At 48.4% G+C, this 14,515-nt stretch overlaps 1 protein-coding gene across 6 annotated transcripts in view; it reads right to left on the bottom strand.

The window, feature by feature from the left end:
* The window catches only part of LOC111150676 (astrotactin 1), a 320,695-nt gene that overhangs the window by 33,448 nt on the left and 272,732 nt on the right, over window positions 1-14,515 (bottom strand). The gene's annotated exons all lie outside the window — the stretch shown is intronic.

The raw sequence follows: 14,515 nt of genomic DNA, 5'->3' as shown, positions 1-14,515 counted from the left end.
AAAATGAAAAGGGACAATGAGGCAGGTGGAAGAGCGAGGTCTTGCGTGATCTCGTGGCCCCCGAGTGCTGGAGTCAAATCTTAGGAAGGTCACAAAATGTCACTCTTAGGGACATGACTCTGACGACCCCATCAATGTGGGGAACCCGTCCTCCCTCTAACCTATTAGGGTTCAAATGACCTTCCACACGTGAGATCGGGTTGTTTCCTTTTGGAGACTCCTCAGCAACCCGATCCCCTCTCCGAGGGATGCCTCGGTGGTGTCTGTGTGGGATCTGCGACTGTCAACAATCCAAACGGTAACAACAGTGATGACTCCGGGACTCAGTTTCTTCATCCGTAAGATGAAGATATTCAATGTGCTTACAGGTGATGTGTGAGGAATAAATAAATGGCAACATGTTTTTAAAGCACATAACATAGTGGCTAGTACATGTCCAGTCATCAGCATAAGAGTTTTAATCAGAAGGAGAGGTAAGATTTACTTAAACTGTGAAGTAAGATCTGTCATGGGCCCCCTTGAACCCATGCAAGAACTCTCTGCATGGAGTTCCACCACTGCACCCATCTTACGGAGGCGGAAAGCGAGGCCAAGAGCCTCAAGGTCACACAGCTAGCATGTTATAAGTGCTGGGATTTGAATCCAGTTTTGTCCGATTCCAAAGCCTTTAAGTCACTGGGAAGGAAGAGGACTTTTCTGCTTCCTTATTCTTCAGTGCATGGAAGATGGGAGGGAGCTTGGGCCCTCCAAAGCAAAGAGACCGATTTATAATATTAGGCTTTGATTGATGAGTGAAAGGTAGTTAGAGAAATTCTTGGTTTATTTTTGGTGACAAAGATAAGAAATGCCTACCTGAAAATAAGTAATACTTTGTTCCCTGTGGAAGAAAACACGGTTTGGAATTTGTCTTCCAAGCGTTCATGATTTCCCATTTAACTTATTCATGCTAGACAAAGATGGAAGTACAGTCCACTGACCAAAGCCCTTGGGCTCCGTAAGAGATCCCAGACCCTTCACGACACAGCTACAGGCCTGAACATGAAACGATTTCACGGAGACCACTGGGCTTCTAGAAACAAGGGGCAGATACAGAACATTCGTTCTGGTCATCTTGGACCGCTCAGGAACGTGGTACTTGATGGGCCAGATCTTTGGGGGAAAATGACTAGAAGGGTTTGTAAAGGGGTTTTACAGGGTGACTGCAAGCTACAGCTCACAGACTTTCTAAGAGGGTTCTCTCCTGTGGGGTCCAGGGAGCTCTCTGTGCTCCTCCCCCAGGTTTGCTACGTAATCTGAGCCCATTTGGAAATGTCACGAGACATTACGACACTGTTGTTTCCCAGATGAACACCCTCATTACGCGGGTGAGGCAGCTTCCTCCAGAAACTCCTTCACACTAACGTGAAGGACTCACTCGGTGACTGTAAACGTGACGTATCATTTATTTCACATTTGCACTTTGTTTAATAATAAACCCAGAGTTGAACTGAAGCCTTTCCTAGGTTATAAGAACTGTGTAAGTGCATACAGCATAAAGAAGAATGGTGTCAAACAGAGAGGCCCAGGAGCCCACACCGGCCAGCCCCAGAGGCACTCAGTGCCACCTATAACTCTTGATCCACATTCAGGTTTAGGTGCCCTGGTCAGCCCCCCGGCTGGGAGTGATTGTAAGGTGAGCACAGTCTAGCAGGGCTCTCCCCACCCAGCCCCTGGCCATGCCCTCAGTCTTCTTCAATAGGCTATATGGACTGGGCAGAGATAAGGGAGGTTTGGATTCTTGAAATGATTTCTAGAAAAATGGGCCTTCTTTCACTGAGAAAGTAAATGAAATTTTAAAAAAATCAGAAAAGACACAGTGTTTCTTTCCAAGACAAAGTTTAAAAAATTCTTGCAGTGCAAGAAACCATGCCAGAGAGCTTGAGGGTCTCTTGGAGGACCCTCATGGCCCTTACAGTCAGAAGCATTTCATTAACCCACAGCCCTCCTTTTGTAGAGAAAGGATTCAGCAGGGGCTGGGAAAGAGTTCCCATGAAACAACCACTAGAGGGGGACAGCAAGTCTAAAATGACTTCCGTGAGCACACTATCTGTGATGAATTCTGTGTGGCCACTTGGGCACCACACAAAAACTTATGGGGAAGTAACACCTGGTTACTTAAAAAAGTTGTGGCACCATTTTTTTTTTCAAAGAAATAGTATGAAATTAACGAGTAACGTCATTCCATAAAATGTATCCCAAGGAGAAACATCCGCAGTGAGATACAGAAGTAACTGAGAGACAGAAAATTAAAATCCCCTGGATATCCTTCACATGAAGTAAAATTTACTTCAAGGGAGAAATAATAGGTCACCTTTTCTCTCACCCTTTAATCCCCAAATACCCAGGAACTCCGCCCCCTCCTCCCCACCACATACCCTATAAACATCCCTGTGTGGGACAAGGGCCCATCCATTACTTCGGAGGCACCGGTGCACAGACAGACGCGGCCACTAGAGGGCACTGCATCCCCAAACACAGTGGAGCACAGTGACCACCTCCCTGCCCTCCAGCGCTCCATCATTAAGGCTTGTAATTGCTGTAAACATTTGAGGGGCTGTTCCCTGGCGGCTGTCTTCTGAAGATCCCAATTAAAATCAAGACTCAGGAATCGCCCTCCATATCCCCCGGCCCGGGACAGGTGCAAGGTTAGGGAGGAGAGAGGCATGGGGAGGAGGATGGCAAAGAAGATGGTGGCAGACCGCCAAACTCTTGTTTTAATCCAGAAGCCAATTTTCCTTCTCCTGAAAATATTCTGCTCCTTAGAAAGGGGGCCTGCTGAAGGCCCCTCCAGTTCCCTCGTCATGCAGTACGGAGCTGTCTGGAGAGGAGCCGGATTTATACAGAGGTGATGAGCAGGGAACTCCCAAAGCCATCTATTCAGGCTACAGCGAAGAATAGAGATGTGTGTGTGAGAGAGATTTTTCAAAGAGGAAATGCATTTTCCATGCACAGTTGAAGACACAATTGGGAAATACTCCTTAAAATGATGGAGTCCGGTGGTGAAAGCCCAAATAAATCTCCCTTTGCCCAAAGAGAGCACCTATAACCACCATCTCTGGTCAGTGAAAGAGTAGCTCAAATCCTAAAAGCTCCAGGAGAGTCTGATCTTTGACATTTGCTTTTAACTCCCCCTCCATGTTGCAGCGGGCAGAAGAGAGGTGGGTGTGTGGAGAGTCACGGGGAGGAGACCCCACCTTATTTCCTTATGGTTCAACAGCTCCCCCTGCACTGGCCGCTTGGATGACGTTCCATAGGCACTTCTTGCCTCTTAGCTCCCTCTAGCTCCTGGGTGGAGACGCCTGAGCACTTTAAGACACTATGCAGTCTTTTAATAAAATGAACATACGATTTCAACAAGTTACAGAGTGCCTGGACATAAGAAAGCTACAGCTGAAGTCTTAAAAGATTATAACTGGCGAAGGTGCCTTGTGATCAAGAAGCCCCAGGTGTGACCCCCTCTGATCCCTGGTTGCAGAATTCATCTCGCCGCTCCCACAGAGGCGCTGCAGTCCAGCAATAACACTTCGCTTTCTTATAAGTAGAAGAACAGCCAACCTGGAATGTAGTTAACAGCCCCAAAACTGCAAAGCATTTTGCAAATACAGTCTGCTATAAATAAATGCCATTTGCTTTAGGCTAAATCTGTATCCTACAGCACACAGTGGACGAATTTCCCCAATAGAATATTGTGGAACGAGAATATTGGCATCCTCGATGTTCAGAATCTCACTGTGGATGTGCCCATGGCTTTCGCCGTGTACACCCTGACCCACCTAGGCTCACAAACCATACAAGGATGATCAAAGTGACGGGCCCGTCCTCACGAAGGGTCTGCTCTGCTGGTAGGAACCAACAGGTCACGGAGTTGGAGGGAGATGGGATGAAGTAAATTGCTATGATTCCTGTAGGATTCTGAGGCTGCTTAAGACTCTCTCTCCTGAGTTGGTGCCCAAGGCAATGAGATGCTAATGACATCACAGCTAGAACTACAGAGGTAGTTCATTAGGCAGCCAAGAAATCAAATGCAAACTAATTAGACACTCACTCTCAGAGACAACTCACGATCTACGGGAAAGAAAGCTTGACATGGGGCAAATGAAGCACAGCCATGGCCAGCTGCGCCCAGGAGCCCACCGACACCCCGCCTTTCATCCTTTCCGCAGCCCGTTCCTCTGCCCACAGGGCGTCCTGCGGTTCTGTGAATTCACGTTTCAGTCCATGCGCTCCAGCCCGGACCAGTCTCTGGGGATGTATGGTCACGTCCTTGGACAGAGAGGTTCAAGTCACCCTGGACGACTTAAACTGAACTCCTAGACTTGCCATAAGCCAGTCTCTTGAGACCGGAATAAAGTACAATGTGACGGATTAATAACCAGGGGAAAGAGGAGAGAGCATAAACGGGCCGCTTCTCTCTACTCCTCTGTATGAGACAGTGAGTGTTTGGGGTCAGTAACTGTGTCTTTATCGTGGGAACTGCATCCCCTAGTTCAGGTGTATCCATATTCATCATCTCCCTCCCTGCCTTTCTCTCTCCTCCCTCTATGCATATATACATGTATATGTTTTAGGGGGAAGGGTATATGCTTTTGGGGGAAGGGTAAAGGGGGTGAACATAATAACTCATGATCATAGGTCTAAAATTTCAACACAAGCCAAACAAATAATACAACCAAAGCATTTATGAACTGCCAGCCCCTCACTAAAGCTTTAAACCATCAAGTGGCAAGAACAAAACTTTCGTCCAACAACAGCCAACTCTCGTCTCTACCCAGACCTCTTCTATGAGTATAACAGAGCCTCATTAGTAGCTTGCTTGGAAATCCACTTGAATGTCCAACAGGGACTTCAAACTCAACATGTCCCCAACTGCTGTGGTCATTCCTCCACACTGTACCCAGCAACCTACTCCTTGCGCGAAGGGGCCAGCTCAGCACACCACACCAGCTTCCTCGTTGCTCCACGTGGAAGTCTCGGCTTCCTTGTTGGTTCTCCCTCGCCCTTCCAACCAAACATTTGGTCTTCACATCCTTTATCTCCCCGAACCATCCATTCCTCTGCTCGCCCACGGCTGCCCCAGGGCACCGCAGCGTACAGTGTGAGGTCTGAGTCAGACTGCCCGGGATTGATTTCTGAACTTCTCGCCTGTGAGCAGATTTAGTAAAGCTATGGTAAAGATTAAGTGACATAATCTACGAAGAGAGTTTCGAGGTGCCTGGGATGGAGTGAATACTCTTGGAAATTAATTCTTCTCACAATACCTGCCTACCTGCTTACCCGGCCCACCAGCCACACCATCGGATGGGCTCCTTGGGGGCCAAACTGTGTCTTGTTCTTCCAGTGTCACAGCCCACAGTGCCTAACAAGTAGCTAATGCATTCGGCAATTCATTAAGCAAATATTTATTGAATGCCTACAAATGTTTGTTGAATTAATAAATCATTCATAATGACTTGTATACAAAGTGACGAGGTACTAACGAGACAGGCTGGGTTCCAATTCATTTCCCTCCTTGCTGTCCTGGATTCTTTGGAGATTTTTCTAGTTTCCTCCTAAACAGAGGAGCATCAATCCAGAACAAGTTCCCCCCCCTTTTAGGTACAAATGCAACCTGGCCTGAGATTATGTAGTTGCAAAGATTTCAGGAAATACTGCTGAAGTGCAGCTTGCAAACTGTGCAAAACACACATAGGCATCCCAAAGGTTGTTGATGTGCACAGAGTTATCTACCTTGGGGCTGAGGGACTTAAGCTTAAGAAGAGGAGTGGCCAATTGTGGCACCGAGGAGCAGACGGCGGTTCTCCTGTGACTAGTCAATGCGGGAAAGTTGTAGGCACTAGGTGTCGCAGAGGGGCTAGAGGGTCTGATTGGTGCCCTGGGCCATGGGCACCACATAGCAGCTGAGGCGGAAGGACCATCGCAGTGGGGGTGTGGACAGTGCTGGGAACTGAGCAACAGCACCGGCACTGGGATTCAGCATCGCTTTCCTCTTCCCCAACAACAACAACTACAAAAGTGGTTGTAACAGCAAGAGTTGGGTGACACTCTGGAACCCGAGAACGGTCCTAAGGGTGAAACAGGAAAACCTTGGTCTTCAGCGGTTTTTCTGCTTTGCCTCAGCTCAGCCTGTACACAGGAGCCCACCCGAGTTCCCAGCCGCACATTCACCACTACCTGTTAGCTCAGAGGAAGCACATCTTTGGGGATGTGCTTTTGGGACTCAGTGCTAGAAAACCACCGGTTCACGACTGTCCAGCGTGTTCCGAAACAGTCCTAACTCCACAGGGTTTATGTTTCTGTCCTGTCCTACAAATGAATCCCCCCCCTTTTTTTTTTTAAAGAAATCCTTTTTTTTTTTTTTTTTCCAGAATATATTCTTTACCTTTTGTCCTAAAATTAAAGTTTCTGGAACTTCAGGTTTAATTCTTTGGTATTTCTTCAGGATGTTTCTGGAAATAGCAAAGGGCCTTTGTTATAAGGGTGAGCAACATTTCTGGGTGTGGTGAGGTCCAGTGTAAGTAATTAGCAGTCATCAAATATCCACTGGGCACCTTAGCCAAGCACCATTAACTGGGAGGTTGAGGAAAAGGTGTCTTCTGGAAAATTGAATTTTTTGTTTAATTGATACTTAGCCAGAAACTGCTTACTTTTCCTCCAATTCTCGTTGACATTTTTCTTCTCTAAAAATGCAGTTTTCCAATTTTCTGCCTGCCTCGTGAAGCATTGCCTACCAAACAGAATTAAACCTTTCCCCAAGGCCCCTCCAGGTGATCATTTTGTTCATCAATTATGACTATGCAGATCTGGAAGCTGTAGGAGACAGAAATAAAGCGGTATACACACCCCAGAAGGCTTTTAAAAATTGATCGATCACATAAGGTTACATTTTCTTAAGACTGCCCCCTCCCTTCATGGGCATGTTGTCAAACAACCACCTGATTTGAGACTTCTGGCTGATTAGGTTCGTGTGAGACTGAAGTTTTGGAGTCCTCGCAGGGCTTTGTCTTTGCCAGAGGCGTTAGTCCCCTCTGGCGTGGGAACAGTTCGAGGAGTAACAGATTGACCAAACCTCTGACCAGAACTCACCAGAGCCTCAGTCAGCCTCTCTTCTGGTCAGTCATAGTGACAGTCCGTTTAGGAGAGGCTAGGTACAGAAAAGGGCATAGCAGCATCTGCCAAGGGGTTAATAAAAACACAAAGATAGTCTTGGCCTCGCAGTGACTCCCACTGCGCCCCTTTGAATCTTAAGCTTCGTGTAAAGAGGGGGAAATGAAGACAGCTCGGTGAACCACTGAGATGCCCGGAGACCCATCTCCCCACAGCCCGTGGGTCTCAACAGCATCAAAAATAAAATCCACGGATTCTTAGGAATCCCTAAAGCTTTGACTTCAGAAATGAGCCCTTCTCATCTGCTCAATGCTAGTTCCCACTGAACAAGAAGCTGCCTGATGTTTTCGTGGGCTGTCGTGGTTCTCCCCCAAAGCCGGGGACTTGATACGCATTCAGCACATACTCAGAGATGGCCAGAAGCAGAGGGATTTTAGCTCTCTCCGGTCTCTTATTGCCTGCAACTCGGGTCTGCACCCCAAAGCCTCATTAGGATTCACCACAAAGGCCAGGCAAGGAAACCTGAAGTGGCGGTGTGGGGGGGGGGTTGGTTATCTGGGAGCATTTACTAAGTGCACACATGTGTTGGGTATGGGAAACTGAGCTGGTACCACCTGTTCCCCTCACACGCCCGAAGAGTCTTTCTCCCTTCCTTCCTTCCTTCTTTCTGTCCTTGCCTATAGGTTTACCAAGTGCCTCTCTGCCCCCGTCATCCCTACAAGAAGTAATTTCACTGGACCTTGGAGCCCACATCCAGAGGAGGACCCAGCACTGTGTCAGACAGGCTCTGGTTTTATGTCTTATGTGTCCTATGTGCATCCAGGATGGGGCCCTACTCATCCGTGTGTACCTAGAACCCAGCATCTAGTATCCCACAGGTGTTCCTTCATCCTTGTCTGGAACATCATAAATGTAGGGGTACACTGCCAGTACCCCCCTTCCGTGATGTTGACATGACTCCATTTTTTTCATTTGCCTCTTACAGTCCCGGTCTTTATTCACCAAACGCCTTTTGTACAACTCTGAGCGGCTCCCCCATTCTGTTCGTATCAAGTTCTCCCCCTTCATTTCTGAGGGCTGCCAAAACAAGTCGCCACCAAGGAGGTGGCTTCCAGCAACAGCAATGTATTCCTCCAGTTCTGGGGGCAGAAAGTCCAACGTCAAGGTGTCGGCAGGGCCGCAGTCCCTTTATAGGCGCTTGGGAAGAACCTTCCTCACCTCTTCCACCTTCTGGTGGCTGGGGGCATTTCTTGGAGACTCTCAGCTTGGAAGTGCGTTGCTCCAGTCCTGGCCTCAGTTGTTACGTGGCCTTCTCCTGGGCGTCCAAATCTCCCTCTCCCTTCTAAAGACCCCAGTTACTGGATTTGGGGTCCACCCTAAGTCCAAGATTACCCCATCTTAGTTATACCAGCAGAGAACCTATTTCCAAATAAGGTAACATTCTGAGGTTCCAGGTGGGCATGAAATTTAGGGGGACACCACTCGACCCACTGCAATGTCCACGGCCTTTAGCATTGTGACATAACCCACAGAGGCCTCCCTTAACCCACTGCCAGCGATGATTCATTTGCTGGCCACTTGGGAGCTGACCATTCCTCTGCAGGACTTCCTCCCAGGGCACCAGGCAATGGGAAGAGGGACGACGTTTCCGGCTCCCTCGGAGCCCCAAGGCCCCACTGCTGCTGTGTGCGGCTTCTTGTCAACATCAAAATAAACCTGACATAGAGATTCAGAGTCACAGCCTTCCGGATGCGCAGAGCTGCACGGGATTATCCCTGCTGATTTGCCAGACAGAGTGGCACAGGGAGCGAGGAGGAGGACCAGGCTTAGAGAGAGGTGAAAATAAGGAACACCTGCAGGACGGCTCTTTGCAAATCTCCATTAGCAGAGAAACCATATGAGTGAGTGGGCACGCTCAGTGGGCTCCCAGCGAAGGGCCTCCCGTGCACTTGTCTAGAGGTTAAGGCCTCCCTCCCCCCCACCGCTCTGCCATCCGTTCTTGTGTTTCCTGTCTGGGAAGCTGAGCTGAGAAGCCAAGTGTGCATCTCAGACCACTCAAAAGCAGAAGATCCCACCCCCCGACCCGGGGCCCTCCCCTAGAAGGAGCCGGGATTGCCCCGGGGAGTGGCCCAGGCACAAGGAGAGAGAGGAAGCTGGACGAGAGAGAAACAGAGGGCTCTTGGGCCCGGGGTGGGCCTCTGCCGGGGGCCTCTCTGAGCTCCCAGTTGGATCAGGCATGGAATTAATGATGCTTCCCTCTCTTTACCGGGTAGCATTATTTCCCAGCTGAGGATGTCCAGGAGTCCCCTTAGCTTTGCCAGGACCATCCCCTCGGGGACATTCTCTGTGTGACTCCTTCTACCTCCTTCTCCATTCACTTGGTCGCCCGCCCTGTAGGCTCCAGCTCAGGCCCCACTGTCTTTTCTTTCTGGCTTCACATCTGGGCAAGGCCAGCATCATCGGGAGAAACTCCGTGACAGTTCTGAAATGGGGAGAAATGACACGTGCCCAGTACTTGCCGTGGCCCCACGTGACAAGAGCCCGGCTGTGCACAGTGTCTGTGTATATGTGGGTGAAGGGCAGGTGCAGACATGAGTTACACGCAGGTGGGAGCCTCCTGGGGCTTATGTAGCTCCTCCGTGAGAGATTCAGTGCCTTGCTGAGACACTGTGGAGTCTGGCGTATAAATATCTTTAACTACCAAACGGTCTAGAAATTTTTAATAAAAATATTATTCAATAATAATACTACTCCAGCCAGCAAGGGAATGTTGTAACCGTCTCCATTTTCCTCTTGATACTCATCTAGCTTCTGTTTTTCAAATGAATTTGGATGTTAAATCCTTTCGCGGCCCTAACCAATTTATTCTGCAAATTAACTATATATGACAGAACTTAAAGTCCGTTACCACTTAGCTTTGCCTCACTGAAATTTATGCCGCTTCTCTGCCCGTTGGAGCTACCCGCTCAGATAGACTTTGGCTCCTGGTGGTGATTTGGATTCCGCTTAAGTCCCTCACCTCTTGGTCCTCATCTCTTGAGTTTCAAATGTGCTGAGTGGACCAGGCCCTTTTCACCTTTCGGTGACCTGCGCTCTATTCTCAGACACCGTGGTCCCTGCAGCTGCCCATCCAGCCCTAATCAAACTCTCCTTAGGAGATGTGGTTTCACCCAGAGCTGCGACCCACGCTGCTCTGTGAGGGGGCCTCCGTGGCTCAGCCTGGCTGTAAGTGGTGGAAAGAGCCAGACGCACGGGCAAGCAGGGGTTACAAGACGAAGAGGCTAGCAATGTGTGGCACGTGGATGCCATCTCAGATTGTGTCTGAGAGAGTGTGGTGACCAAGGTGAGGAACAGAAATGGCGCCGTGTCAAGCCACACAAGTTGGTTCACTTCTGGGTGGCACCGAGTGGAGAGACACTCGGATACTCGGGGCGTGGGGGACAGTCAGGATCCCAGGGCACATGAACACTGTCCTATGAACAACCGGGGGAATCTGGAATGGATTTGAGAAGACCTGGAAACAGGCTTGGGAGCTCTCTCTCCATGTATTTGAAGGGCTGTCACATCAAGTGGGATCACGTGAATTTCTGTACATTTCAGAGGGCACAGCTAAGATCCAAGGAAGGAAACAAGAGGGAATGAGTTTACTGAATCGCATATTTTCATGGGGAGCCTACTGTATGTCAGGTAGACCACTAAGGTGCATGGCTACGTCTTTCTAGAAGTTCATTTCTCCTTGTGTGTGGTAGGGGAGTGGGTCGGAAAGTAGACACTGACAGGATGAGGAGTGATATTAGAGGCATTGGGGATGGGCTTCGGGCACACCCACGAGGAAGTTTTGAAATCCACTTCCTGGGGCTGGGGGAGACTGAAGGAAGACTCTCGATTTCTTCGGGGACAAGTTCTATAGGAACTCGAAAGTGATACAAAGTAAGATGGGCAGCCTTGAGATGGCGGGCTCCGGGCTAGCAGATACGTCCCCATGGAAGCAAGACAGTCACCGTCAGGGACAGCGCAGCTGGGGGAATGCTTCAGAAGGGCTCGAGTCCCCTCTAATAGCCAGGTGTTAAACTTCTACTATTCTGCGACCTGACCTTCTCCATCTTCCGCTAAGCGAGCGGAGCAGCAGGGCTGGGGACGTGCGTTCTAGCTAGCCCACCAAATGATGCTGACTGCGGATAATGTGCCAGGGCTCAGATAACACATTGGGATTCGCCATCCTAAACAGGAATCATTTATTTTACAAATATTGTCAGAACCCTTCTTCCAAATTCTTCAAGTCACCCTAATATGTAAAAGAGATAAGAGCGGGGAATAGACTCCCGGCCAGTGGCATCATTATTGTTTGGAAAAATAAACAGCTCTATTGTTTATGGAGCCATTCAAGCATCTACTCAGAGCCCCCGGGGCGTAAGCAGCCTAATTTGAAAACTACTGATTCAGACTCCGATGACATTGGCCTGAGCTGTTCCAGAAGTAACCAAGCGTGCTCCCCAGGTGCGAGGACCGCATGCTGACCCTGAGAAGGAGAATGCCACCACCAGCAGAGTTCGATATGGGCCATCTACAGACTCCGCTTCCTGGATTTTATCAGACAAAAAGCACCGTGCACACAGTCCTGAGGAGGCAGTAATGATGAAAGTCAGAAAACTATTATACTCTCGACCAAGAATGAATAGACCAAGATCTAGTCAATCATGCGAGTTCATCTCATAGAGAAAGGACTTGATGGAAACATGAGAAGAAGGCAACACCTCTGTAGAGAGTTCGGTTCAGGGGACAATAAAGTGAGGGGCAGATGTGGAAGCCAGACCCAAGACTCAACGAGCGCAGAGCGGTGCGCATATAAACACTTCCCATTATTAACTCCTCTCATTCAAATATCATAAAGAGAACGTTATCATTATTTTCGACTGAGGTGACGCTGTGATTTTACCTGACTTCCCTGCACACATATAGCAATAGTAAATATTAAAGCAGTTACAAGTGTATAGGGGCGCCTGGGTGGATCAGCTGTTTAGCACCTGCCTGTGGGTCAGGTCGTGATCCCAGGGTGCTGGGATCGAGCCCTGCATCGGGCTCCCTGCTGGGTGGGAAGCCTGCTTCTCCCTCTCCCACTCCCCCTGCTTGTGTTCCCTCTCTCGTTGTCACTGTCTCTCTCTCTCTGTCAAATAAAAAAAATACCTTAAAAAACTAAAGAAAACAATTTTAAGTATTAAAATGACCAGAGCTTTCCTGAAGGGGCCCCTGCCAAGGAAAAGAGAGGCTTTCATGTAGCAAGGCCCAGCTCTCACCACCTATAAAGATAGCCATCTTGTCACCTTGGTTTTTTGTTTGTTTGTTTGTTTGTTTGTTTTGAGAGAGAAAGAGAGCACGAGCAAACGAGCTTGGGGTGAGGTGGAGAGGGAGAGAATCCTAAGCAGGCTCCTTGCTCAGCACAGATCCCCACATGGGGATCAATCTCATGACCCTGAGCTCATGACCTGAACCAAAGTCAAGTTGGATGCTTAAGTGACTGAGCCACCCAGGTGCCCCCATCTTGTGACTTGGGCCATTAAAGCCCCTGACACCATGGTCTCCCTTAAAGTCTACTTTCTTGTGCACACACTCACTTTTCTCATTTTAGTAAAGAAACTAATGGTGGATAGAGAACAACAGAAAACAGCCAGTCAGACAGACAGAAATGGTCTTGCTCAGCCACTGAGCCAACAGAAGCTCCTGGACCCAATAGTGTGTGAGGACATGGTCTATGAGGGGGCCCGTCTCTGGGACCTTTGCTATGGGAACAAGGAAAGCAGAAAAGCAGATAGATGTCTGGTCTTGGCAAATGAAGGGAAGGCCAGAGAGGCATGAGGTAGGCCCATGTGTCTCAGCATGAGCAGCCGAGAATGACACTGTAAGCACGTCCTACCTCAGGCCACCACCTCAGCTGGCAAAGACCGTCGTTACCCAGAATTCCTCAACTCATAAGAGGAGGTAGTTTGGCCTGGGTTCAAATTCAGAGCTCTGGGACATATTGTAAGATGCTTAAACTCTTTGGGCTAGTTTCCTTATGTGTTAAGTTGGCTAGTAACATAACTTATCTCACAGGATGATTCTGAGAGTTAGATGGGATAATACACGTAAAATGGCTAGCCCAGCTTCCAATATCTTAGTTCTCAGCGGTAGCCATTGTTCACCATTATATTCCCGTTACCTAGCACAGTTTGGCACCCAGGGGGTACTCGTGACATACAAAATGAAGGAAAAACATACACACGAACTCCAAGGCTCAAATACAACACAAGGATCTCCATGACCTAGAGACAGAACTAGAACACTCAGTGGTGAGGGCTACTCTTGCAGGCTTCGAACCTGCTGGAATTAGCCCACCAAGTTTGCCAGGAGGTCAGTTCCTATACAGTTAAGGGATCAGAAGTCCCTGCTATCATGGAGAAACAAAACTAGGATTGAGGAAGGGCTCCACTGAGGAAGGTATGCCTGGGTCCAGGCCTCTGCCATACTGAGCTGCCTGCCCGAGATGGCAGAAGGGAGAGGGGCGGGAATGTGGCTGACCCACTGGCTTCAGTTCTGGGGCCACAGAGTCCCTGATGGCCCCACAGGATGAGAGAGTGGGAAGGAAAAGACGATGCTAAATTCATAATTAGCTTGTGACAACGTGCTTCCAAGTACAGTTTGATGCATGACGATCAGAAGAGATGGCTGGTTTGCCTAATGGTGGCCTCTCAGGTATCCTTGTCAGTAGCATGACTATTCAGAGTGACATGGTCCCATGGTTGCAAGGTGACCCTCAAGGCTGGCAACCCAACTCTCTAGCAGTTGGGTGATCTTTTCATTAACCTTAGGGGACAAATGGGTAGAAAAGATTCTGTTGACCATGCTGAGCTTTAACTATTAAAAAAAAAAAATGTTACACTAGTGGAATAAGATTAAATTTTGATCCCCTGATCCAACCTTTCTATATACAAAATATTTCTCCCTGAAATGCAACAGTACTTGGATGGGACCTGCAAGGGTCGGGGGGATATAAATGGCAGCATTTAAGGACCTTCATTCCAAGTCTTGAATCACATTGTCTAATACTTATGGGTTAGTACTAATAGAGTGATAAGATTTCTGCATTCTTCTTTTATTTTCACAGGAAAGAGCAAAAGCAAATCCCTCCTAGGTATCAGCAAGACCCCAGGGGTATCGTTCCCTCATATCAATCCGGAATCCAAAACCCACTGAGAAATACAGAAAATAAACCACTTCAGATATATAAAGTCATGAATCCTATCTTTTTCTAAAGCTTGTAGCTATAGGATCTTGGATTTAATTTTTATTCTTATAGTAACAAGTCGACTGGAGGACAATTCAGTCTAATGTCAAA

This window comes from Enhydra lutris, unplaced genomic scaffold (genome assembly GCF_002288905.1).
Source record: "Enhydra lutris kenyoni isolate GAN:26980312 unplaced genomic scaffold, ASM228890v2 scaffoldscaffold24, whole genome shotgun sequence".
In the NCBI taxonomy this organism is placed as follows: domain Eukaryota; kingdom Metazoa; phylum Chordata; class Mammalia; order Carnivora; family Mustelidae; genus Enhydra; species Enhydra lutris.
This window is presented reverse-complemented; position numbering and strand designations above follow the sequence as displayed.